This window comes from Procambarus clarkii, unplaced genomic scaffold (assembly GCF_040958095.1).
Source record: "Procambarus clarkii isolate CNS0578487 unplaced genomic scaffold, FALCON_Pclarkii_2.0 HiC_scaffold_714, whole genome shotgun sequence".
Lineage (NCBI taxonomy): Eukaryota > Metazoa > Arthropoda > Malacostraca > Decapoda > Cambaridae > Procambarus > Procambarus clarkii.
The window spans coordinates 19,112-45,944 of record NW_027189747.1 but is presented as its reverse complement, the minus strand read 5'-3'; the positions used below and the strand labels follow the sequence as shown (position 1 = coordinate 45,944).

At 45.5% G+C, this 26,833-nt stretch overlaps 3 non-coding genes across 3 annotated transcripts; all 3 read left to right on the top strand.

The window, feature by feature from the left end:
* The first annotated feature begins 9,639 nt into the window (after positions 1 to 9,639).
* LOC138361772 (5S ribosomal RNA) lies at positions 9,640 to 9,758 on the top strand. The gene has a single exon (XR_011227173.1). It is a non-coding gene; the product is annotated as a 5S ribosomal RNA (ribosomal RNA).
* Positions 9,759 to 17,953: 8,195 nt separating this feature from the next.
* Positions 17,954 to 18,072, top strand: LOC138361771 (5S ribosomal RNA). The gene has a single exon (XR_011227172.1). It is a non-coding gene; the product is annotated as a 5S ribosomal RNA (ribosomal RNA).
* An 8,203-nt stretch (positions 18,073 to 26,275) lies between these two features.
* Positions 26,276 to 26,395, top strand: LOC138361767 (5S ribosomal RNA). The gene has a single exon (XR_011227169.1). It is a non-coding gene; the product is annotated as a 5S ribosomal RNA (ribosomal RNA).
* Positions 26,396 to 26,833: the final 438 nt, after the last annotated feature.

Genomic DNA, 26,833 nt, shown 5'->3' with positions numbered 1-26,833 from the left:
TGGGTCTGGGACATACATGTTCTTCATACGGTACAGCTGTCTTCTGGCCAGGTAGCTGAGCCTAATGTTCATTGGCTTCATGTTGAGCGTCTCATGGATCAGGTCAGTTCTTACCCTGTCCCTCAGAGTCAGGCCCTCAGCAAAGCGAAGTGCTTTGTTTTGTACTCGTTGAATCTTCAACATGTTGGATTTGTTGGTGAGGTTCAGGGGAACGTAGGGGTATTCCAAGCTAGGCCTTATGATCATTCTGTACAGGTGGAGCTTGATGTGGGATGGGGCTTGGTTGAAACGGAAGAGCCTCTCCAGTGAGCCCCGGGCCATCGCTGTCTTCTGGGATACGTACTGGGAGGAGTTGAGTAGCCTGTTGAAGTTGTAACCGAGCACTGTGTTGGAGTTTGAGATGGCTATGGGATCACCCCTGATTCTTATTCCCCCCTCATTTTCAATAGAGAAGGCCATACAGCCGACAGTGCTTAATTGGATCTTTTCTGGGTTAGTGGTGATCCTCCATTTCCTTTCCCAGTTAGCAGTCCTTGCTAGTTCTACGTTTGCCTTACGGGTTACAGTTGCATGCTTGGCCGCCTGGATGCTAGGGTTAGATGTTATTACGTGTGTTACGTCGTCCGCAAATTGTACGATAATGGTGTCCCTATACTCTGGTTGGGGTAGGTCATTTACAAAGATGTTGAAGAGAACCGGGCTCAAGCATGATCCTTGGGGGACTCCAGCTGTTGGGGTGAAGGCTGCGGCCTCTTTTGCCTTGAAGCTGGGGGTAACTTGCCTATTCTTAAGGAAATTTCTGATCAGCCTGAGGAGGGTCCAGTTTTGCGCTGGTAAGTCTGCTAATTTGTACACAAGACCATCGTGCCACAGGCTGTCGAAGGCCTTGTGTACGTCCCTCGTTGCAATCAAAGCTACCTGTTTTTGCTTTCGAATTGAGCTTACGGCGTCGTAGATGATGTTAATTGCGTGCTGGGTTGATCTATGTGCTCGAAAGCCAAACTGCTTTTCTGTGAAGAGGTTGTTGTACTCCATGTAGTAGTTAAGACGGTTTGACATGATTTTTTCAAAGCACTTGCCTATCGTGTCTAAGAGGGAGATTGGTCGGTAGTTGCCAGGTTGGTGGGGGTCTTTCTTGGGTTTGGGAATGAATATCATCTTGGCTGACTTGAATGCTACAGGAATGTGACCCGATGCCAGCATAGCGTTGAATAGGTTGAGTATGGATTGCATAAGATTGCCTGGTAGAAGTTTGATCTGCAGCGCTTTGATCCCTGATGGTCCAGGGGCCTTATCTCTGGTGCTTTTGATGACTCCTCTCATCTCTAGCATAGTTATGGGTCTTGTTAGAGGGTGGTCGTCTTCTAGGGTTGTCAGGTCAATCAGAGGGGTGCTGTTAAGGGAGGCGGCATTTTCTGTTGTCCATTGGTTGACACGTTCAAAGTGAGTGTTGTTGAAGGCTCTGCTGTTTGAAGCTGTGAGTGTCTTTTTCCAGACTGCGCCCATGAGGTCAGCCTGATCCTGTGGGTCTTCTATTTTTTCTTGCTGCTCCTCTTCATCTTCGTCAAGGAATGTGTGTACAAGGTGGGTGAGGCTGGGGTTAACTGATCCCAGGAGCTGTCTGATCTTGCGCCAGAAAGTAGCCGGCTCCCTTTTGTACTGGTTGGCCTGTCTCACCAGGGTTCCCCAAATGTGGCTCTTGTGGGTCAGCGTAAGGTCTATGGTTTCCCTTCTGAGTGTTTGTAGGGTCAACGCTGGTGGCTGGCCAGTTTGGTAGTGGCTTTGGCAGGCTCGCTGGTACTCATTCATTTTGCCTCTGATTTCTCGGGTCGGCTTATATTGGTGGTAAGTCCTTGTGGTGGATATTTCACAAGTGGCCTCGGTTGCAAGCTGGATCCGGTTGTGGATGGTGTTTACTGCTTGGTCGATTGTTTGGGTTGGGAGGTTCTCGAACTCAATGATAGGGTCGTCAGCAAGGAAGGTGTCATATTCACGGGCACGTATGGTTCCCAGTCTGGGCCTGGGTGGTGCCACATATCTGAAGGGGGCTGCTTGGAGGGATGTGACCACAGGGATGTGGTCCGACCCCACGTTCTTGCCTGGGGTTACTCTGCAGTGGAACAGGTCACAATCTCTGTTGGTCAGCACTATGTCAGGGGTGCCCCTCTGGTTGCCCGCAAAGAACGTCTTAAAGTGGGGGCCTTGGAAGGAGAGGTCCCGGTTTTGCATTAGATTGAAGAGCTGCCTGCCCTTGAGGTCTGGCCTGGCAGGTGCGTTGAATAAGGCCTGATGGTGGGCATTCAGGTCTCCTGCGATGATAGTGGGGAGATTCCTGTCGAGCAGCTTGTTCAGAGGGATGGAGGGGAGGTAGGCCAGTCTAGGTGGTAGATATGCGGTGCAGACGATGAGGGGGCCGTGTGAAGTGGTGAGTTCTATTGCAAGAAAGTTGTCGTCTTCTACGAGGATGGGGCGGTAGGAGAGTCCTCTTCTTATTAGTATTGCCACCCCACTGAACCTACCCCTGTTGACTTCCCTGGTGGAATATCCCCAGATGGAGACGTGCTGGTCCTGTCTGGCCGCTGTTTCATTGAGTAAGATTACATCTGGGTTAAGTCTGGCTACTTCCAGAGTGAGAAGGTATCTGTTGTTGAAGAAGTGTCTGATGTTCACCTGAAGGATTGTGATCCCCATTATTGACTATGAGACGGAAGTGTTTGTTTGGCTGTAGTGCCAATGTTGTTACATTCGGTTTGGTCGCTTCTGTTTGTGGAGGAGGGGGGTAAAGCTGTTGAGCCAGGTGTCTTGTTCCTGGTTCCGGTCGGGGATTGGTTGGGTTTGGGGTTTACCATACGTTGCTGTGCCATTGGGGGGTCCTCGGTGTCACTGCTGTTCATGATGTCGACATCCGTGGTGCTAGAGTCGCTCTCTGGTGAAGAGTTGTGGGGGTTGCTTGCCCTTGCTCCGTCCACAGGGGATGGGGTTCGGCTGTTCGGCCTAGGCCTCTTGGTACAGCGTTGTGTGGAATATATTGTTGTGGGGCTGCGATGTTTGAAGCGAAATTTCCTAGGGCGGATGGGGTTCCGTATGGCAAGGGAGTTTGTGATAGCTTTGAGGACGATCTGATGTGGGAGTGTTTCAGGAAGGGTGGACATAGGTGTTTCCCAGAATGTCGGGGTGGAGGGGCCGGGGTTGTTCAGGGAGTTTGGAGTCTCCTGGGCGTTGGTAGAGGCCTGGGGGCGAGGAGTACTAGGGTCGGGGTTGTTGGGTTGTGCTTGGGCCTGGCCGGCGGTTGTTGTGATGTTAGGAGTCAAGTAGGCAAGCGAGTCCTCGGACATATGGACAGGGGGTAGGCCATTGTCTTTCCTAAGTGAGTTCCAGAAACCTAGGAGCTTCACTGGGTTGTCTGGAAACTGTATTTGAGCAAATGTTAGAAGTTCGGCCCCTAAGCTGGGCTTGGGATCGGGGTTTGGTGCAAGAGAGTTAGGTGTTGGGGCCTGTTGTGTTTGATTCTGGGTTTGCTCTGGTATAACCGTGGGGTTATGGGGGTGTTGGGTGCTTTGGTGTCCCCCTTGGGCCCCCGACTGGGCCTGTTGTTGGTTAGGGATGCCCCAGGCATTTACTGGTGGAGGAGGGGCAGGGATGGTAATAGCTGCCTGTTGGCGGGCTGCTGTCTCCGTTTCATGCAATTGCTTGATTGCCTCTTGCCTGCGAGGACAAAGATGCGAGATTGCAATGTGTGGACCATTGCATAGAGCACATTTGGGTGTTGGGTTTGTGCATTCCCGGTAGCTGTGTTCCCCTGTGCACCTGCTGCACTTGGGGGTTCCATTGTTACATGCATTGGAATAGTGGTCATACTGAAAGCATTTGAAGCATTGCTTGAGCTTGTAAAACCTCTGTGGGTTGATTTTGTCAGGTTCAGCCATGATGCCAAATGCAGAAAGGCCTTGTGTGCAGACTTGCGTTGCTTGCTCCGGTGAAGCCAGAGTAAGTTTCAGTACTTGGTTGTTGCGTTGGGTTGTGAATCTGTGGGCCTGAAGTATTTTGACATCCCTGTTTTTCCTCTCTATTTCTGCAATTATTTCATCATTTGAGTGATCCATGATGATGTCATGGATCCTATGTACAAAGATGGTGCGTTGGGCTTGGAATTCGGCAGGGGGGTAGACAGTGATATTCTTCTCCCTTAGTTTGTTCATGGTGTCTGACGAAAGGAGGTCTGGGAGGTTTGCATTGGGCACCAACAGGATGGCTCCATTCGTTATTTTGAACACATTTTTGTAGGTAATCTGGGTGACCTCGTAGACCACCTCAAGTAGTTGGGCTGGGGTACGGCCCCGGCCAGATTCGTCTGTGAATCTGACTTTGGTCGCCATAGCTTGGTGGGCCAGGCAGCCTAATCTAATCTATACTATGGTGGGTGCTGTGAAGTGTCCAGGTAGACTAAGTGGATGGTGGGTGTTAGTTAGGCCGAGGCCTCTAACTTCTAGTTGCTAGGCAGCCCGCAGATCGAGCTTCGTGTTATATACCCCGCTCAGGATCAAGGGAGTCCGCCACTGACCAATCAGCGCGCTCCGCCACGCGACCCGCTCTGAGCTGAGTCGCGAGCGGGATATAAAAGGAAAGCTCGACTCGCGCAAAAGTTCATTATTGTACTGCAACGCCAGCCAGCACGAGCATCATCATGCCACCCAAGGCATCTGGAAAGGCTGCCAAGAAGGCCGGAAAGGCCCAGAAGGCCATTGCCAAGGGCGATAAGAAAAAGAAGCGCAGGAGGAAGGAGAGCTACAGCATCTACATCTACAAAGTGCTGAAGCAGGTCCACCCCGACACTGGTATCTCTTCCAAAGCCATGTCGATCATGAACTCGTTCGTGAACGACATCTTTGAGCGCATCGCCGCCGAGGCTTCTCGCCTGGCCCACTACAACAAGCGTTCCACCATTACCAGTCGGGAGATCCAGACGGCTGTAAGGCTCCTGTTGCCCGGAGAACTGGCCAAGCACGCCGTCTCTGAGGGCACTAAGGCCGTCACCAAGTACACCTCCTCCAAGTAAACGGCTTACTTACTGCCCTGTGGTGGTGGCTTGGCCTCAAACCAACAAACTCGGCTCCATTGGAGCCACACTTTAATTTCTAAAGAGATTGTGAGTGTTAGACACCAATACTATTATAACAAAAACCTCTGTCACTGAAAGCAAATAGCTATAAAATGAGAATATTTATGAAACTGTCTGTGTGTGTTTCTCTCTCTCAGTCTCTGTCTGTCTGTCTGTCTGTCTGTCTGTCTGTCTGTCTGTCTGTCTGTCTTGTCTGTCTGTCTGTCTGTCTGTCTGTCTGTCTGTCTGTCTGTCTGTCTGTCTGTCTGTCTGTCTGTCTCTCTCTCTCTCTCTCTCTCTCTCTCTCTCTCTCTCTCTCTCTCTCTCTCTCTCTCTCTCTCTCTCTCTCTCTCTCTCTCTCTCTCAACACATATAAGCACTCGGTATCTTTTTTCTAGAGATTAGAGATTCATTGTTATGTTCCACATTAGGATTACTATGCAGGCCACCCTCTTAGGTTTGAAAATGTCAAGAAAACGGTTAATTTAAAATGTCATCTCCTAACTTAACAGATTAAGCCAGAGGACCGAAAACAGAATAAAACAGGACTGGACAGTATGTCACTTATACAAGCTGCTTTTATTTCTAGTACAGTATGACAATTTTTATTTTGGGGGGGGGGGGGGGGGTGGGTGATCCTTGACAGTGCATAAGAGCGAAAAGCGACGGCGTTTTGTTTGTAAGAGAACAGGTTGTACTACAAATGACTTGATTTATTGATATCACGTGTATGTATGACACCTAAATTAGTGTATTTGTTTATTTATTTATTTATTTATTATATGTGTAGATGAAGGTTAATTCATATGACTGATGCTAGGAATGTCTGAAATCTCCTTAGAAGGATATTTTGGCCCTGAGAAGGGCCGAGTTTGGTGTATACTAGGGTGGTCGATTTAGCTTATGCACGCTCTCCACGGATACGGCGAGCAAGCTGAATGTCCTTTGGCATGATGGTGACACGCTTGGCGTGGATGGCACAGAGGTTAGTGTCCTCGAAGAGACCGACCAGGTAAGCCTCGGATGCCTCCTGTAAAGCCATGACGGCAGACGACTGGAAGCGAAGATCGGTCTTGAAGTCCTGGGCAATCTCGCGCACCAGACGCTGGAAGGGAAGTTTCCTGATGAGCAACTCGGTGCTCTTCTGGTAACGACGGATCTCACGCAGGGCGACCGTTCCGGGCCTGTAACGGTGAGGCTTCTTCACACCCCCTGTGGCAGGAGCAGACTTGCGTGCTGCCTTGGTGGCCAGCTGCTTACGAGGAGCCTTGCCTCCCGTGGACTTGCGAGCAGTCTGCTTGGTGCGAGCCATGGTGAACAACTGTGGTTTGTGATGGCCGGCGCCGAAAAATTTTTGCTTATATACGCCGTCTCGAGGCGCTTGCTCGAGCGCCATTGGCTGCTCGACTCGCCTACGTCACCCCGTTGCCCCTCCCCTCCTTCCTCTGGCTGCAGCCAACAGGCGGCTCACCTCAATCACTATTATCGCTGATTTTGCTCTATTTTTTGGATTTGTGCAAAAGTCATTTCACAGGGACGTGAAACAGACGAGTAGGCAACTGCAGTTTTGAAAGGGTTGTGAGAAAGCCGTGTCTACTCGACCACAAGCGTAAAGTAAGGGCAGGCAGGAGTTGCAATGCTACTAGTACGTCCGCTTGATGGGATATAGTCGGGAAATCGTGCGGGCATTCGATCAATTCGATTCACACAACTACAACACCATGACTGGACGCGGCAAGGGAGGCAAGGGACTCGGAAAGGGTGGCGCCAAGCGTCATCGTAAGGTGCTACGTGACAACATCCAGGGCATCACCAAGCCCGCTATTCGTCGCTTAGCTCGTCGTGGCGGCGTCAAGCGTATTTCGGGTCTCATCTACGAAGAGACCCGTGGCGTCCTGAAGGTGTTCCTCGAGAACGTCATCCGTGATGCTGTAACCTACACGGAACACGCCAAGAGGAAGACCGTCACTGCCATGGACGTGGTGTACGCTCTGAAGCGCCAGGGTCGTACCCTCTACGGATTCGGCGGATAAGAGCTTGGCTAATCCATCGATTCCACCCACCACCACCTCAAAACGGGACCTAATTAGGTCCCTATACTTTTTTACTGAAGGGCTTAATAGACGATAACATAAATTGTTTTGATATCAGCTAGCACATTGGGTCTTATGAAATCTATTTTTTATCCTCGCATGCTTAAAGGGACTCTGATTGGGGAGGGGGGGGGGGGGAAGGTTTGTTACGTTATATACTAGCAGAGCAGGATCATTGGGGGGGGGGGGGGGGGGGGTGTGAGGGGGAGAGAGAGAGAGAGAGAGATCTTTCCCAACTCTTCCTTTTTACATGAGGGAGCTACCCGTTTTATTCATTTTATCCTTCTCAGAGCTGTTTTGATAGTATCCAAATGATGGTAAATGAAAAGGGAGGACACGAATATTTACCCAGAATTCAGGACTGGCAATCGATATGCATGTTTGAGTGAGAATCTTTTTCTCTCTCAACTTAGGTATACGTTTATGTCGTACCTAAAAGCGAGAACCACACTATTGGGACAAGTATGCAAGGCCCAATTTTCCTAACAAGCACAGTTAATTTTGTTATTTTCGAACATTTCTTTCCAAATTGGTTTATCCAATTAACAGTATTATATTAAGATCATGAATTGCTGGGTTAGGTTAGGTTAGATTAGCTTAGGTTAGGTTAGGTTAGGTTAGGTTAGGTTAGCTTAGCTTAGCTTGGGTTAGCTTAGGTTAGGTTAGGTTAGCTTAGCTTGGGTTAGCATAGGTTAGGTTAGGTTTGATTACATTTCTATGTTAGATTTAACTCAAATTCAAAACAATTGCCAGTCATTCGGCTTGTTAGTCAACTTGCCTCTAATAGGGGCAATTTGTCTAACAAGACTATTTAGTTTTGTGTGTATATATATATATATATATATATATATATATATATATATATATATATATATATATATATATATATATATATATATATATATATATATATATATATATATATATATATATTATTATAGCTTCAAGACTCTGAACCAATATAGAAGCATCAAGAGGAAGTGCTTGTGTTATGGGCCAATAGGCCTTCTGCAGTTACTTCCATTCTTATGTTTTTATTCCCATTGGTTCGTGTTTTATCTTGTGTAAATGTCAATCACCTTACCCAAAACTTTGGTACCATATCACCTCACCCATGTATGTATGTATATATATATATATATATATATATATATATATATATATATATATATATATATATATATATATATATATATATATATAATATACAGAGTAAATCTACCCCAAAAGTAATGATTTATTTGTCTACAAAACTAAACTCTTTTTTGGAATCATATGAGGCCCCTCCACTGAGGGGGGGAGGCCTGGATGTTTATTGTCATGTGTATTCATGCTGCTTGCATGTCGTCGTTTATTTTGCCTTTGTTGTTTTTTTGACAGCTTTCTTTGCCTTGGGTGGTTTGGGAGATTTTGAAGCTCTCTTTATTTTGGGCTTTTTGTTCCCAACAACAAGCTGCTGCTGCTGCTTCTTTTTCAAGGCTGTAGGTGGTTTGTTGCTTGTGGCGGCTTTCTTGGGAGTTACCACGGCCTTCTTTGCTGCTGTAGATGGTTTCTTGGTTGTGGTGGCTTTCTTGGGAGTTAGAACGGCCCTCTTCTCTGCTACGGCCAGCTTGAATGATCCACTAGCTCCACTTCCCTTGGTCTGAACAAGAATGCCGTCAGCCACTGCTTTCTTGAGAAATCTTCGGATGTAAATGGCGATCTTGGCAGCCTCGACTTTGTTGTTGGCAACAACGTACTTCTTGATTGCTTGTAGAGACGAGCCCTTACGGTCTTTGAGTGCTGCGACCGCGGCTAGAACCATTTGACTAGTTTTCGGGTGAGCAACCTGGACGCGAGGTTTCCTGGTGGTGGCCACCACAGCAGCAGCAGCAGCCGCAGCCTTCTTGGTAGGCTTTGCTTCTACCATGATGATGATGAACCAACCAAGGTGATGAGAGACGCTCAGACAGTCACGGGGGAATGATGCTGCCGCCGCTTGAGCCGAACCTATTTATGTGCCGGCACGGTACAGAAGCTGCAACCTGGCAACTCGTCCACCAATCACGACGGTTGGTTTTACGGCTCCGAAACCTGGATCCCATATCTTCTCTAAAATAGAAGCATTTGTTCATGTTCTTTGTAAAAGTATCATAAAGCAGGACAGATGAGACAAATATCATAAAAACTGAAGAGCAGATGAGCACACACATGTTTGTATTACAAAAGAAAATCCACAAATTCATTAGAAATTGGCAGGGCAGGCTGAGGAAGTAGGTAGATGTAAAATGTCTGTAAATGGCGAAAGAACATAAACCCAAGACTGAATAAACGATGTTAAATATCCATGCCAAGGAGACAAAAATATGTTAGGATACAATTACCATTAAGACACCACAAGCAGGTCCGTATCCTGCCGCGATGACTTAAAAGAGTTGGTTATTAGCCACAATGTGTAGGCAGTCTCATGCCAACGGCCACACCACGTTGAGAACACCGCTTCTCGTCCGATCAGCGAAGTTAAGCAACGTTGGGTTTGGTTAGTACTTGGATGGGTGACCGCCTGGGAACACCAAATGCTGTTGGCAATAATGTTTTTTGTTTTGTTTTGTTTTGTTTCGTTTGTTTTTGTTTGAATGGCTGGCTCCACGGGAAATTCACGGAGTTGTGTGGAATAAGGCCTGGTAAAATGAATTAATATGTATGTCATGTTTAAAACAAACTCGCTTAATATAGATATTGTGTGAGGCTTTATACAAAAACAAACAACCAAAACAAAACATGTTGTATATATATATATATATATATATATAGCTTAATCCGGGTTTGAACTCGCAACTCCAAGAATACGCATCACTTATATACACTTTACCACTGGACCACTGCTGCAGGACACTAGCTTGATGCTGAGGTATCAATTTAATGACGTAAATGCCATTTCCACAAATAAATGATAATTAAAAAGTATTTGTATGTACAAATCTTTTCTGTTTAAAAGGCTACAATATCAGTTACTGATATAATTTGTGTTAATGTTTCTATACCCACAAGAAGGCATATTTTTGCTTATATGTAAAGGGTACGGAGAAGGAATCCACAGACCATCATTCCCCTCCCCTTCCCTCCCCACCCCCCCCCCCCCCCCCACCCCCCCACCCCCAACTCCCACCTACTACCACCACCACCACCACCACCAATCACCACCAATCACCACCAATCACCACCACCACCAATCACCACCACCACATCTAACCGAAAACCCCCTAACACATCAACCCTCCCCCCAATCAACAGGCGAAATAATAACCCTCAAATGCCTGCCTGCCTGCCTGCCTGCAAGCCAATACTAACGGTCTTCTCAGAAAGAAAATCTCTTTGTATCTGTATTACTTGATGAAATGTATGATTCTAATAATGAAAATAAATTTTGATGTCGGTTGTATGAGCATAATGACCAATATGCACATGATATGAATGAATTAAATAGTGTAGTTTTAAGTAATTAGGTTGTAGACACATTAAGCGGATATGATATTTGACGCGTCCAGAACTGGTGATTTTTGGTTTAGTTTTAAATGCACCACCACCACCACCACCACCACCACCATTGCTTCCCCAGAGCCTAATTAAGGACCGGTAAAAGGAGTCAATATGTATGTCATCTATAAAACCAAAGAATGAATAAAAAAAACACACACACAAACCTACATAATAGTATTAGGAAGATTGTATGGCAAAAAAAAAAAAGTATTATTCCCATTGGGTCGTTTGAACTCGCGACTTCCAAAACACCAGCCACACACCTTACAACCCAGCCACCATAGAGTTGGTATAATTGTGCAACTTTAGTTATAAAAGTAAAGTTTTCTCACATTGTATTGATAACTTAAAGGATTTTTTTTTTTATTTTGCATGTACAAATCTTATTGTCTGTTCTATGAAAAGGCTTGATGTAAATTATGTATTTTTTGAATGATTGAATTGTAGGCACATTAAGCGGATTCGATATTTGATATATCCAGAAAAGGCGATTTATGTTCAGTTTTAAAATGCATCACCGTTAACGCTAAAGGACTGGTAAAATGACTCGATGTTTGTCATTTTTAAAATAAACACTAAAACAAGGCCCTTAACATATATAATGTTTGAATATAAATTGAATGCATATAAATACAAAGTGGGAGTGGCTGGCTGGCTGGCTGGCTGGCTGGCTGGCTGGCTGGCTGGCTGGCTGGCTGGCTGGCTGGCTGGCTGGCTGGCTGGCTGGCTGGCTGGCTGGCTGCCTGCCTGCCTGCCTGCCTGGCTGCCTGGCTGCCTGCCTGCCTGCCTGCCTGCCTGCCTGCCTGCCTGCCTGCCTGGCTGCCTGCCTGCCTGCCTGCCTGCCTGCCTGCCTGCCTGCCTGCCTGCCTGCCTGCCTGCCTGCCTGCCTGTCTGGCTGCCTGGCTGCCTGGCTGCCTGCCTGCCTGCCTGCCTGCCTGCCTGCCTGCCTGCCTGCCTGCCTGCCTTGCCTTGCCTTGCCTTGCCTTGCCTTGCCCTGCCTTGGCTGCAGCTGGCTGGCTGGCTGGCTGGCTGGCTGGCCGTAAATCAACTCTTAACAACACCACACCACACCACACCACACCACACCACACCATCACTCATCACCCATCACCCACCACCGGCCCCAGTCTCCCAGCCTCTCTTATATACCCGAGCAGGCCCTTTAAATTATTTGAATTGTTGCACTTCGGCCAATGGCAGGCACGATCGCTGCTGCTCAAACATATTCTGGTTCACAAGTATTAATATATATATATATATATATATATATATATATATATATATATATATATATATATATATATATATATATATATATATATATATATTCATGAAACACATTAAAACCTTGATCATTTATTCATTCATTACGTCTAGTGAAGAATTGCTTTTGTTCATTTGTATGATTAAAAATGGATAGAATATGAATTCCTCGCTTAAAGTAAAATATAAAATATATATTGGATTTATATGATTGGTTAATATTCCAAGTGATGCTGAATATCCCCTATAATTTTGTTTTGTTTGTTTGTTATGTACACATTCCAAATGAAATCAATATAAATGTTATTATTAATGTTTGAAAGTTGATTGTCTACTTGAATCTCTCTATTAAAGTGTGTGTGGCTCCGGATGGAGCCTGGTTATGGTATTTGTCGCGGTGGGTGGCAGAAGTGCTTACTTCTTCTCTGTCTTCTTTGGCAAAAGAACTGCCTGAATGTTTGGAAGAACACCTCCCTGTGCAATGGTTACGCCAGACAGAAGTTTGTTGAGTTCTTCGTCGTTGCGGATGGCCAACTGCAAGTGACGTGGGATGATACGGGTCTTCTTGTTGTCACGTGCGGCGTTACCGGCGAGCTCGAGAACTTCGGCAGCGAGGTATTCCATGACGGCTGCCAGGTAGACAGGAGCGCCAGCACCGACGCGTTCGGCGTAGTTGCCCTTACGCAGCAGACGGTGAATTCTGCCCACGGGGAACTGAAGTCCGGCCCTGCTGGAGCGAGACTTTGACTTGCCCTTCACTTTGCCTCCCTTGCCGCGTCCTGACATTGCTGCTGCTGTTGTGGGTTTGTGGTGTTTTAATGCCGGCCCGCAGATCGAGCTTCGTGTTATATACCCCGCTCAGGATCAAGGGAGTCCGCCACTGACCAATCAGCGCGCTCCGCCACGCGACCCGCTCTGAGCTGAGTCGCGAGCGGGATATAAAAGGAAAGCTCGACTCGCGCAAAAGTTCATTATTGTACTGCAACGCCAGCCAGCACGAGCATCATCATGCCACCCAAGGCATCTGGAAAGGCTGCCAAGAAGGCCGGAAAGGCCCAGAAGGCCATTGCCAAGGGCGATAAGAAAAAGAAGCGCAGGAGGAAGGAGAGCTACAGCATCTACATCTACAAAGTGCTGAAGCAGGTCCACCCCGACACTGGTATCTCTTCCAAAGCCATGTCGATCATGAACTCGTTCGTGAACGACATCTTTGAGCGCATCGCCGCCGAGGCTTCTCGCCTGGCCCACTACAACAAGCGTTCCACCATTACCAGTCGGGAGATCCAGACGGCTGTAAGGCTCCTGTTGCCCGGAGAACTGGCCAAGCACGCCGTCTCTGAGGGCACTAAGGCCGTCACCAAGTACACCTCCTCCAAGTAAACGGCTTACTTACTGCCCTGTGGTGGTGGCTTGGCCTCAAACCAACAAACTCGGCTCCATTGGAGCCACACTTTAATTTCTAAAGAGATTGTGAGTGTTAGACACCAATACTATTATAACAAAAACCTCTGTCACTGAAAGCAAATAGCTATAAAATGAGAATATTTATGAAACTGTCTGTGTGTGTTTCTCTCTCTCAGTCTCTGTCTGTCTGTCTGTCTGTCTGTCTGTCTGTCTGTCTGTCTGTCTTGTCTGTCTGTCTGTCTGTCTGTCTGTCTGTCTGTCTGTCTGTCTGTCTGTCTGTCTGTCTGTCTGTCTCTCTCTCTCTCTCTCTCTCTCTCTCTCTCTCTCTCTCTCTCTCTCTCTCTCTCTCTCTCTCTCTCTCTCTCTCTCTCTCTCTCTCTCTCTCTCTCTCAACACATATAAGCACTCGGTATCTTTTTTCTAGAGATTAGAGATTCATTGTTATGTTCCACATTAGGATTACTATGCAGGCCACCCTCTTAGGTTTGAAAATGTCAAGAAAACGGTTAATTTAAAATGTCATCTCCTAACTTAACAGATTAAGCCAGAGGACCGAAAACAGAATAAAACAGGACTGGACAGTATGTCACTTATACAAGCTGCTTTTATTTCTAGTACAGTATGACAATTTTTATTTTGGGGGGGGGGGGGGGGTGGGTGATCCTTGACAGTGCATAAGAGCGAAAAGCGACGGCGTTTTGTTTGTAAGAGAACAGGTTGTACTACAAATGACTTGATTTATTGATATCACGTGTATGTATGACACCTAAATTAGTGTATTTGTTTATTTATTTATTTATTTATTATATGTGTAGATGAAGGTTAATTCATATGACTGATGCTAGGAATGTCTGAAATCTCCTTAGAAGGATATTTTGGCCCTGAGAAGGGCCGAGTTTGGTGTATACTAGGGTGGTCGATTTAGCTTATGCACGCTCTCCACGGATACGGCGAGCAAGCTGAATGTCCTTTGGCATGATGGTGACACGCTTGGCGTGGATGGCACAGAGGTTAGTGTCCTCGAAGAGACCGACCAGGTAAGCCTCGGATGCCTCCTGTAAAGCCATGACGGCAGACGACTGGAAGCGAAGATCGGTCTTGAAGTCCTGGGCAATCTCGCGCACCAGACGCTGGAAGGGAAGTTTCCTGATGAGCAACTCGGTGCTCTTCTGGTAACGACGGATCTCACGCAGGGCGACCGTTCCGGGCCTGTAACGGTGAGGCTTCTTCACACCCCCTGTGGCAGGAGCAGACTTGCGTGCTGCCTTGGTGGCCAGCTGCTTACGAGGAGCCTTGCCTCCCGTGGACTTGCGAGCAGTCTGCTTGGTGCGAGCCATGGTGAACAACTGTGGTTTGTGATGGCCGGCGCCGAAAAATTTTTGCTTATATACGCCGTCTCGAGGCGCTTGCTCGAGCGCCATTGGCTGCTCGACTCGCCTACGTCACCCCGTTGCCCCTCCCCTCCTTCCTCTGGCTGCAGCCAACAGGCGGCTCACCTCAATCACTATTATCGCTGATTTTGCTCTATTTTTTGGATTTGTGCAAAAGTCATTTCACAGGGACGTGAAACAGACGAGTAGGCAACTGCAGTTTTGAAAGCGTTGTGAGAAAGCCGTGTCTACTCGACCACAAGCGTAAAGTAAGGGCAGGCAGGAGTTGCAATGCTACTAGTACGTCCGCTTGATGGGATATAGTCGGGAAATCGTGCGGGCATTCGATCAATTCGATTCACACAACTACAACACCATGACTGGACGCGGCAAGGGAGGCAAGGGACTCGGAAAGGGTGGCGCCAAGCGTCATCGTAAGGTGCTACGTGACAACATCCAGGGCATCACCAAGCCCGCTATTCGTCGCTTAGCTCGTCGTGGCGGCGTCAAGCGTATTTCGGGTCTCATCTACGAAGAGACCCGTGGCGTCCTGAAGGTGTTCCTCGAGAACGTCATCCGTGATGCTGTAACCTACACGGAACACGCCAAGAGGAAGACCGTCACTGCCATGGACGTGGTGTACGCTCTGAAGCGCCAGGGTCGTACCCTCTACGGATTCGGCGGATAAGAGCTTGGCTAATCCATCGATTCCACCCACCACCACCTCAAAACGGGACCTAATTAGGTCCCTATACTTTTTTACTGAAGGGCTTAATAGACGATAACATAAATTGTTTTGATATCAGCTAGCACATTGGGTCTTATGAAATCTATTTTTTATCCTCGCATGCTTAAAGGGACTCTGATTGGGGAGGGGGGGGGGGGAAGGTTTGTTACGTTATATACTAGCAGAGCAGGATCATTGGTGGGGGGGGGGGGGGGGTGTGAGGGGGAGAGAGAGAGAGAGAGAGATCTTTCCCAACTCTTCCTTTTTACATGAGGGAGCTACCCGTTTTATTCATTTTATCCTTCTCAGAGCTGTTTTGATAGTATCCAAATGATGGTAAATGAAAAGGGAGGACACGAATATTTACCCAGAATTCAGGACTGGCAATCGATATGCATGTTTGAGTGAGAATCTTTTTCTCTCTCAACTTAGGTATACGTTTATGTCGTACCTAAAAGCGAGAACCACACTATTGGGACAAGTATGCAAGGCCCAATTTTCCTAACAAGCACAGTTAATTTTGTTATTTTCGAACATTTCTTTCCAAATTGGTTTATCCAATTAACAGTATTATATTAAGATCATGAATTGCTGGGTTAGGTTAGGTTAGATTAGCTTAGGTTAGGTTAGGTTAGGTTAGGTTAGGTTAGCTTAGCTTAGCTTGGGTTAGCTTAGGTTAGGTTAGGTTAGCTTAGCTTGGGTTAGCATAGGTTAGGTTAGGTTTGATTACATTTCTATGTTAGATTTAACTCAAATTCAAAACAATTGCCAGTCATTCGGCTTGTTAGTCAACTTGCCTCTAATAGGGGCAATTTGTCTAACAAGACTATTTAGTTTTGTGTGTATATATATATATATATATATATATATATATATATATATATATATATATATATATATATATATATATATATATATATATATATATATATATATATATATATTATTATAGCTTCAAGACTCTGAACCAATATAGAAGCATCAAGAGGAAGTGCTTGTGTTATGGGCCAATAGGCCTTCTGCAGTTACTTCCATTCTTATGTTTTTATTCCCATTGGTTCGTGTTTTATCTTGTGTAAATGTCAATCACCTTACCCAAAACTTTGGTACCATATCACCTCACCCATGTATGTATGTATATATATATATATATATATATATATATATATATATATATATATATATATATATATATATATATATATATATATATATATATATATATATATATATAATATACAGAGTAAATCTACCCCAAAAGTAATGATTTATTTGTCTACAAAACTAAACTCTTTTTTGGAATCATATGAGGCCCCTCCACTGAGGGGGGGAGGCCTGGATGTTTATTGTCATGTGTATTCATGCTGCTTGCATGTCGTCGTTTATTTTGCCTTTGTTGTTTTTTTGACAGCTTTCTTTGCCTTGGGTGGTTTGGGAGATTTTGAAGCTCTCTTTATTTTGGGCTTTTTGTTCCCAACAACAAGCTGCTGCTGCTGCTTCTTTTTCAAGGCTGTAGGTGGTTTGTTGCTTGTGGCGGCTTTCTTGGGAGTTACCACGGCCTTCTTTGCTGCTGTAGATGGTTTCTTGGTTGTGGTGGCTTTCTTGGGAGTTAGAACGGCCCTCTTCTCTGCTACGGCCAGCTTGAATGATCCACTAGCTCCACTTCCCTTGGTCTGAACAAGAATGCCGTCAGCCACTGCTTTCTTGAGAAATCTTCGGATGTAAATGGCGATCTTGGCAGCCTCGACTTTGTTGTTGGCAACAACGTACTTCTTGATTGCTTGTAGAGACGAGCCCTTACGGTCTTTGAGTGCTGCGACCGCGGCTAGAACCATTTGACTAGTTTTCGGGTGAGCAACCTGGACGCGAGGTTTCCTGGTGGTGGCCACCACAGCAGCAGCAGCAGCCGCAGCCTTCTTGGTAGGCTTTGCTTCTACCATGATGATGATGAACCAACCAAGGTGATGAGAGACGCTCAGACAGTCACGGGGGAATGATGCTGCCGCCGCTTGAGCCGAACCTATTTATGTGCCGGCACGGTACAGAAGCTGCAACCTGGCAACTCGTCCACCAATCACGACGGTTGGTTTTACGGCTCCGAAACCTGGATCCCATATCTTCTCTAAAATAGAAGCATTTGTTCATGTTCTTTGTAAAAGTATCATAAAGCAGGACAGATGAGACAAATATCATAAAAACTGAAGAGCAGATGAGCACACACATGTTTGTATTACAAAAGAAAATCCACAAATTCATTAGAAATTGGCAGGGCAGGCTGAGGAAGTAGGTAGATGTAAAATGTCTGTAAATGGCGAAAGAACATAAACCCAAGACTGAATAAACGATGTTAAATATCCATGCCAAGGAGACAAAAATATGTTAGGATACAATTACCATTAAGACACCACAAGCAGGTCCGTATCCTGCCGCGATGACTTAAAAGAGTTGGTTATTAGCCACAATGTGTAGGCAGTCTCATGCCAACGGCCACACCACGTTGAGAACACCGCTTCTCGTCCGATCAGCGAAGTTAAGCAACGTTGGGTTTGGTTAGTACTTGGATGGGTGACCGCCTGGGAACACCAAATGCTGTTGGCAATAATGTTTTTTGTTTTGTTTTGTTTTGTTTCGTTTGTTTTTGTTTGAATGGCTGGCTCCACGGGAAATTCACGGAGTTGTGTGGAATAAGGCCTGGTAAAATGAATTAATATGTATGTCATGTTTAAAACAAACTCGCTTAATATAGATATTGTGTGAGGCTTTATACAAAAACAAACAACCAAAACAAAACATGTTGTATATATATATATATATATATATATAGCTTAATCCGGGTTTGAACTCGCAACTCCAAGAATACGCATCACTTATATACACTTTACCACTGGACCACTGCTGCAGGACACTAGCTTGATGCTGAGGTATCAATTTAATGACGTAAATGCCATTTCCACAAATAAATGATAATTAAAAAGTATTTGTATGTACAAATCTTTTCTGTTTAAAAGGCTACAATATCAGTTACTGATATAATTTGTGTTAATGTTTCTATACCCACAAGAAGGCATATTTTTGCTTATATGTAAAGGGTACGGAGAAGGAATCCACAGACCATCATTCCCCTCCCCTTCCCTCCCCACCCCCCCCCCCCCCCCCCACCCCCCCACCCCCAACTCCCACCTACTACCACCACCACCACCACCACCAATCACCACCAATCACCACCAATCACCACCACCACCAATCACCACCACCACATCTAACCGAAAACCCCCTAACACATCAACCCTCCCCCCAATCAACAGGCGAAATAATAACCCTCAAATGCCTGCCTGCCTGCCTGCCTGCAAGCCAATACTAACGGTCTTCTCAGAAAGAAAATCTCTTTGTATCTGTATTACTTGATGAAATGTATGATTCTAATAATGAAAATAAATTTTGATGTCGGTTGTATGAGCATAATGACCAATATGCACATGATATGAATGAATTAAATAGTGTAGTTTTAAGTAATTAGGTTGTAGACACATTAAGCGGATATGATATTTGACGCGTCCAGAACTGGTGATTTTTGGTTTAGTTTTAAATGCACCACCACCACCACCACCACCACCATTGCTTCCCCAGAGCCTAATTAAGGACCGGTAAAAGGAGTCAATATGTATGTCATCTATAAAACCAAAGAATGAATAAAAAAAACACACACACAAACCTACATAATAGTATTAGGAAGATTGTATGGCAAAAAAAAAAAAGTATTATTCCCATTGGGTCGTTTGAACTCGCGACTTCCAAAACACCAGCCACACACCTTACAACCCAGCCACCATAGAGTTGGTATAATTGTGCAACTTTAGTTATAAAAGTAAAGTTTTCTCACATTGTATTGATAACTTAAAGGATTTTTTTTTTTATTTTGCATGTACAAATCTTATTGTCTGTTCTATGAAAAGGCTTGATGTAAATTATGTATTTTTTGAATGATTGAATTGTAGGCACATTAAGCGGATTCGATATTTGATATATCCAGAAAAGGCGATTTATGTTCAGTTTTAAAATGCATCACCGTTAACGCTAAAGGACTGGTAAAATGACTCGATGTTTGTCATTTTTAAAATAAACACTAAAACAAGGCCCTTAACATATATAATGTTTGAATATAAATTGAATGCATATAAATACAAAGTGGGAGTGGCTGGCTGGCTGGCTGGCTGGCTGGCTGGCTGGCTGGCTGGCTGGCTGGCTGGCTGGCTGGCTGGCTGGCTGGCTGGCTGGCTGGCTGGCTGGCTGGCTGGCTGGCTGCCTGCCTGCCTGCCTGCCTGCCTGGCTGCCTGGCTGCCTGCCTGCCTGCCTGCCTGCCTGCCTGCCTGCCTGCCTGCCTGCCTGCCTGGCTGCCTGCCTGCCTGCCTGCCTGCCTGCCTGCCTGCCTGCCTGCCTGCCTGCCTGCCTGCCTGCCTGCCTGTCTGGCTGCCTGGCTGCCTGGCTGCCTGCCTGCCTGCCTGCCTGCCTGCCTGCCTGCCTGCCTGCCTGCCTGCCTGCCTTGCCTTGCCTTGCCTTGCCTTGCCTTGCCCTGCCTTGGCTGCAGCTGGCTGGCTGGCTGGCTGGCTGGCTGGCCGTAAATCAACTCTTAACAACACCACACCACACCACACCACACCACACCACACCATCACTCATCACCCATCACCCACCACCGGCCCCAGTCTCCCAGCCTCTCTTATATACCCGAGCAGGCCCTTTAAATTATTTGAATTGTTGCACTTCGGCCAATGGCAGGCACGATCGCTGCTGCTCAAACATATTCTGGTTCACAAGTATTAATATATATATATATATATATATATATATATATATATATATATATATATATATATATATATATATATATATATATATATATATTCATGAAACACATTAAAACCTTGATCATTTATTCATTCATTACGTCTAGTGAAGAATTGCTTTTGTTCATTTGTATGATTAAAAATGGATAGAATATGAATTCCTCGCTTAAAGTAAAATATAAAATATATATTGGATTTATATGATTGGTTAATATTCCAAGTGATGCTGAATATCCCCTATAATTTTGTTTTGTTTGTTTGTTATGTACACATTCCAAATGAAATCAATATAAATGTTATTATTAATGTTTGAAAGTTGATTGTCTACTTGAATCTCTCTATTAAAGTGTGTGTGGCTCCGGATGGAGCCTGGTTATGGTATTTGTCGCGGTGGGTGGCAGAAGTGCTTACTTCTTCTCTGTCTTCTTTGGCAAAAGAACTGCCTGAATGTTTGGAAGAACACCTCCCTGTGCAATGGTTACGCCAGACAGAAGTTTGTTGAGTTCTTCGTCGTTGCGGATGGCCAACTGCAAGTGACGTGGGATGATACGGGTCTTCTTGTTGTCACGTGCGGCGTTACCGGCGAGCTCGAGAACTTCGGCAGCGAGGTATTCCATGACGGCTGCCAGGTAGACAGGAGCGCCAGCACCGACGCGTTCGGCGTAGTTGCCCTTACGCAGCAGACGGTGAATTCTGCCCACGGGGAACTGAAGTCCGGCCCTGCTGGAGCGAGACTTTGACTTGCCCTTCACTTTGCCTCCCTTGCCGCGTCCTGACATTGCTGCTGCTGTTGTGGGTTTGTGGTGTTTTAATGCCGGCCCGCAGATCGAGCTTCGTGTTATATACCCCGCTCAGGATCAAGGGAGTCCGCCACTGACCAATCAGCGCGCTCCGCCACGCGACCCGCTCTGAGCTGAGTCGCGAGCGGGATATAAAAGGAAAGCTCGACTCGCGCAAAAGTTCATTATTGTACTGCAACGCCAGCCAGCACGAGCATCATCATGCCACCCAAGGCATCTGGAAAGGCTGCCAAGAAGGCCGGAAAGGCCCAGAAGGCCATTGCCAAGGGCGATAAGAAAAAGAAGCGCAGGAGGAAGGAGAGCTACAGCATCTACATCTACAAAGTGCTGAAGCAGGTCCACCCCGACACTGGTATCTCTTCCAAAGCCATGTCGATCATGAACTCGTTCGTGAACGACATCTTTGAGCGCATCGCCGCCGAGGCTTCTCGCCTGGCCCACTACAACAAGCGTTCCACCATTACCAGTCGGGAGATCCAGACGGCTGTAAGGCTCCTGTTGCCCGGAGAACTGGCCAAGCACGCCGTCTCTGAGGGCACTAAGGCCGTCACCAAGTACACCTCCTCCAAGTAAACGGCTTACTTACTGCCCTGTGGTGGTGGCTTGGCCTCAAACCAACAAACTCGGCTCCATTGGAGCCACACTTTAATTTCTAAAGAGATTGTGAGTGTTAGACACCAATACTATTATAACAAAAACCTCTGTCACTGAAAGCAAATAGCTATAAAATGAGAATATTTATGAAACTGTCTGTGTGTGTTTCTCTCTCTCAGTCTCTGTCTGTCTGTCTGTCTGTCTGTCTGTCTGTCTGTCTGTCTGTCTGTCTTGTCTGTCTGTCTGTCTGTCTGTCTGTCTGTCTGTCTGTCTGTCTGTCTGTCTGTCTGTCTGTCTCTCTCTCTCTCTCTCTCTCTCTCTCTCTCTCTCTCTCTCTCTCTCTCTCTCTCTCTCTCTCTCTCTCTCTCTCTCTCTCTCTCAACACATATAAGCACTCGGTATCTTTTTTCTAGAGATTAGAGATTCATTGTTATGTTCCACATTAGGATTACTATGCAGGCCACCCTCTTAGGTTTGAAAATGTCAAGAAAACGGTTAATTTAAAATGTCATCTCCTAACTTAACAGATTAAGCCAGAGGACCGAAAACAGAATAAAACAGGACTGGACAGTATGTCACTTATACAAGCTGCTTTTATTTCTAGTACAGTATGACAATTTTTATTTTGGGGGGGGGGGGGGGTGGGTGATCCTTGACAGTGCATAAGAGCGAAAAGCGACGGCGTTTTGTTTGTAAGAGAACAGGTTGTACTACAAATGACTTGATTTATTGATATCACGTGTATGTATGACACCTAAATTAGTGTATTTGTTTATTTATTTATTTATTTATTATATGTGTAGATGAAGGTTAATTCATATGACTGATGCTAGGAATGTCTGAAATCTCCTTAGAAGGATATTTTGGCCCTGAGAAGGGCCGAGTTTGGTGTATACTAGGGTGGTCGATTTAGCTTATGCACGCTCTCCACGGATACGGCGAGCAAGCTGAATGTCCTTTGGCATGATGGTGACACGCTTGGCGTGGATGGCACAGAGGTTAGTGTCCTCGAAGAGACCGACCAGGTAAGCCTCGGATGCCTCCTGTAAAGCCATGACGGCAGACGACTGGAAGCGAAGATCGGTCTTGAAGTCCTGGGCAATCTCGCGCACCAGACGCTGGAAGGGAAGTTTCCTGATGAGCAACTCGGTGCTCTTCTGGTAACGACGGATCTCACGCAGGGCGACCGTTCCGGGCCTGTAACGGTGAGGCTTCTTCACACCCCCTGTGGCAGGAGCAGACTTGCGTGCTGCCTTGGTGGCCAGCTGCTTACGAGGAGCCTTGCCTCCCGTGGACTTGCGAGCAGTCTGCTTGGTGCGAGCCATGGTGAACAACTGTGGTTTGTGATGGCCGGCGCCGAAAAATTTTTGCTTATATACGCCGTCTCGAGGCGCTTGCTCGAGCGCCATTGGCTGCTCGACTCGCCTACGTCACCCCGTTGCCCCTCCCCTCCTTCCTCTGGCTGCAGCCAACAGGCGGCTCACCTCAATCACTATTATCGCTGATTTTGCTCTATTTTTTGGATTTGTGCAAAAGTCATTTCACAGGGACGTGAAACAGACGAGTAGGCAACTGCAGTTTTGAAAGCGTTGTGAGAAAGCCGTGTCTACTCGACCACAAGCGTAAAGTAAGGGCAGGCAGGAGTTGCAATGCTACTAGTACGTCCGCTTGATGGGATATAGTCGGGAAATCGTGCGGGCATTCGATCAATTCGATTCACACAACTACAACACCATGACTGGACGCGGCAAGGGAGGCAAGGGACTCGGAAAGGGTGGCGCCAAGCGTCATCGTAAGGTGCTACGTGACAACATCCAGGGCATCACCAAGCCCGCTATTCGTCGCTTAGCTCGTCGTGGCGGCGTCAAGCGTATTTCGGGTCTCATCTACGAAGAGACCCGTGGCGTCCTGAAGGTGTTCCTCGAGAACGTCATCCGTGATGCTGTAACCTACACGGAACACGCCAAGAGGAAGACCGTCACTGCCATGGACGTGGTGTACGCTCTGAAGCGCCAGGGTCGTACCCTCTACGGATTCGGCGGATAAGAGCTTGGCTAATCCATCGATTCCACCCACCACCACCTCAAAACGGGACCTAATTAGGTCCCTATACTTTTTTACTGAAGGGCTTAATAGACGATAACATAAATTGTTTTGATATCAGCTAGCACATTGGGTCTTATGAAATCTATTTTTTATCCTCGCATGCTTAAAGGGACTCTGATTGGGGAGGGGGGGGGGGGGAAGGTTTGTTACGTTATATACTAGCAGAGCAGGATCATTGGTGGGGGGGGGGGGGGGTGTGAGGGGGAGAGAGAGAGAGAGAGAGATCTTTCCCAACTCTTCCTTTTTACATGAGGGAGCTACCCGTTTTATTCATTTTATCCTTCTCAGAGCTGTTTTGATAGTATCCAAATGATGGTAAATGAAAAGGGAGGACACGAATATCTACCCAGAATTCAGGACTGGCAATCGATATGCATGTTTGAGTGAGAATCTTTTTCTCTCTCAACTTAGGTATACGTTTATGTCGTACCTAAAAGCGAGAACCACACTATTGGGACAAGTATGCAAGGCCCAATTTTCCTAACAAGCACAGTTAATTTTGTTATTTTCGAACATTTCTTTCCAAATTGGTTTATCCAATTAACAGTATTATATTAAGATCATGAATTGCTGGGTTAGGTTAGGTTAGATTAGCTTAGGTTAGGTTAGGTTAGGTTAGGTTAGGTTAGCTTAGCTTAGCTTGGGTTAGCTTAGGTTAGGTTAGGTTAGCTTAGCTTGGGTTAGCATAGGTTAGGTTAGGTTTGATTACATTTCTATGTTAGATTTAACTCAAATTCAAAACAATTGCCAGTCATTCGGCTTGTTAGTCAACTTGCCTCTAATAGGGGCAATTTGTCTAACAAGACTATTTAGTTTTGTGTGTATATATATATATATATATATATATATATATATATATATATATATATATATATATATATAATATATATATATATATATATATATATATATATATATATATATATATATATATTATAGCTTCAAGACTCTGAACCAATATAGAAGCATCAAGAGGAAGTGCTTGTGTTATGGGCCAATAGGCCTTCTGCAGTTACTTCCATTCTTATGTTTTTATTCCCATTGGTTCGTGTTTTATCTTGTGTAAATGTCAATCACCTTACCCAAAACTTTGGTACCATATCACCTCACCCATGTATGTATATATATATATATATATATATATATATATATATATATATATATATATATATATATATATATATATATATATATATATATATATATATATATAATATACAGAGTAAATCTACCCCAAAAGTAATGATTTATTTGTCTACAAAACTAAACTCTTTTTTGGAATCATATGAGGCCCCTCCACTGAGGGGGGAGGCCTGGATGTTTATTGTCATGTGTATTCATGCTGCTTGCATGTCGTCGTTTATTTTGCCTTTGTTGTTTTTTTGACAGCTTTCTTTGCCTTGGGTGGTTTGGGAGATTTTGAAGCTCTCTTTATTTTGGGCTTTTTGTTCCCAACAACAAGCTGCTGCTGCTGCTTCTTTTTCAAGGCTGTAGGTGGTTTGTTGCTTGTGGCGGCTTTCTTGGGAGTTACCACGGCCTTCTTTGCTGCTGTAGATGGTTTCTTGGTTGTGGTGGCTTTCTTGGGAGTTAGAACGGCCCTCTTCTCTGCTACGGCCAGCTTGAATGATCCACTAGCTCCACTTCCCTTGGTCTGAACAAGAATGCCGTCAGCCACTGCTTTCTTGAGAAATCTTCGGATGTAAATGGCGATCTTGGCAGCCTCGACTTTGTTGTTGGCAACAACGTACTTCTTGATTGCTTGTAGAGACGAGCCCTTACGGTCTTTGAGTGCTGCGACCGCGGCTAGAACCATTTGACTAGTTTTCGGGTGAGCAACCTGGACGCGAGGTTTCCTGGTGGTGGCCACCACAGCAGCAGCAGCAGCCGCAGCCTTCTTGGTAGGCTTTGCTTCTACCATGATGATGATGAACCAACCAAGGTGATGAGAGACGCTCAGACAGTCACGGGGGAATGATGCTGCCGCCGCTTGAGCCGAACCTATTTATGTGCCGGCACGGTACAGAAGCTGCAACCTGGCAACTCGTCCACCAATCACGACGGTTGGTTTTACGGCTCCGAAACCTGGATCCCATATCTTCTCTAAAATAGAAGCATTTGTTCATGTTCTTTGTAAAAGTATCATAAAGCAGGACAGATGAGACAAATATCATAAAAACTGAAGAGCAGATGAGCACACACATGTTTGTATTACAAAAGAAAATCCACAAATTCATTAGAAATTGGCAGGGCAGGCTGAGGAAGTAGGTAGATGTAAAATGTCTGTAAATGGCGAAAGAACATAAACCCAAGACTGAATAAACGATGTTAAATATCCATGCCAAGGAGACAAAAATATGTTAGGATACAATTACCATTAAGACACCACAAGCAGGTCCGTATCCTGCCGCGATGACTTAAAAGAGTTGGTTATTAGCCACAATGTGTAGGCAGTCTCATGCCAACGGCCACTACCACGTTGAGAACACCGCTTCTCGTCCGATCAGCGAAGTTAAGCAACGTTGGGTTTGGTTAGTACTTGGATGGGTGACCGCCTGGGAACACCAAATGCTGTTGGCAATAATGTTTTTTGTTTTGTTTTGTTTTGTTTCGTTTGTTTTTGTTTGAATGGCTGGCTCCACGGGAAATTCACGGAGTTGTGTGGAATAAGGCCTGGTAAAATGAATTAATATGTATGTCATGTTTAAAACAAACTCGCTTAATATAGATATTGTGTGAGGCTTTATACAAAAACAAACAACCAAAACAAAACATGTTGTATATATATATATATATATATATATATAGCTTAATCCGGGTTTGAACTCGCAACTCCAAGAATACGCATCACTTATATACACTTTACCACTGGACCACTGCTGCAGGACACTAGCTTGATGCTGAGGTATCAATTTAATGACGTAAATGCCATTTCCACAAATAAATGATAATTAAAAAGTATTTGTATGTACAAATCTTTTCTGTTTAAAAGGCTACAATATCAGTTACTGATATAAT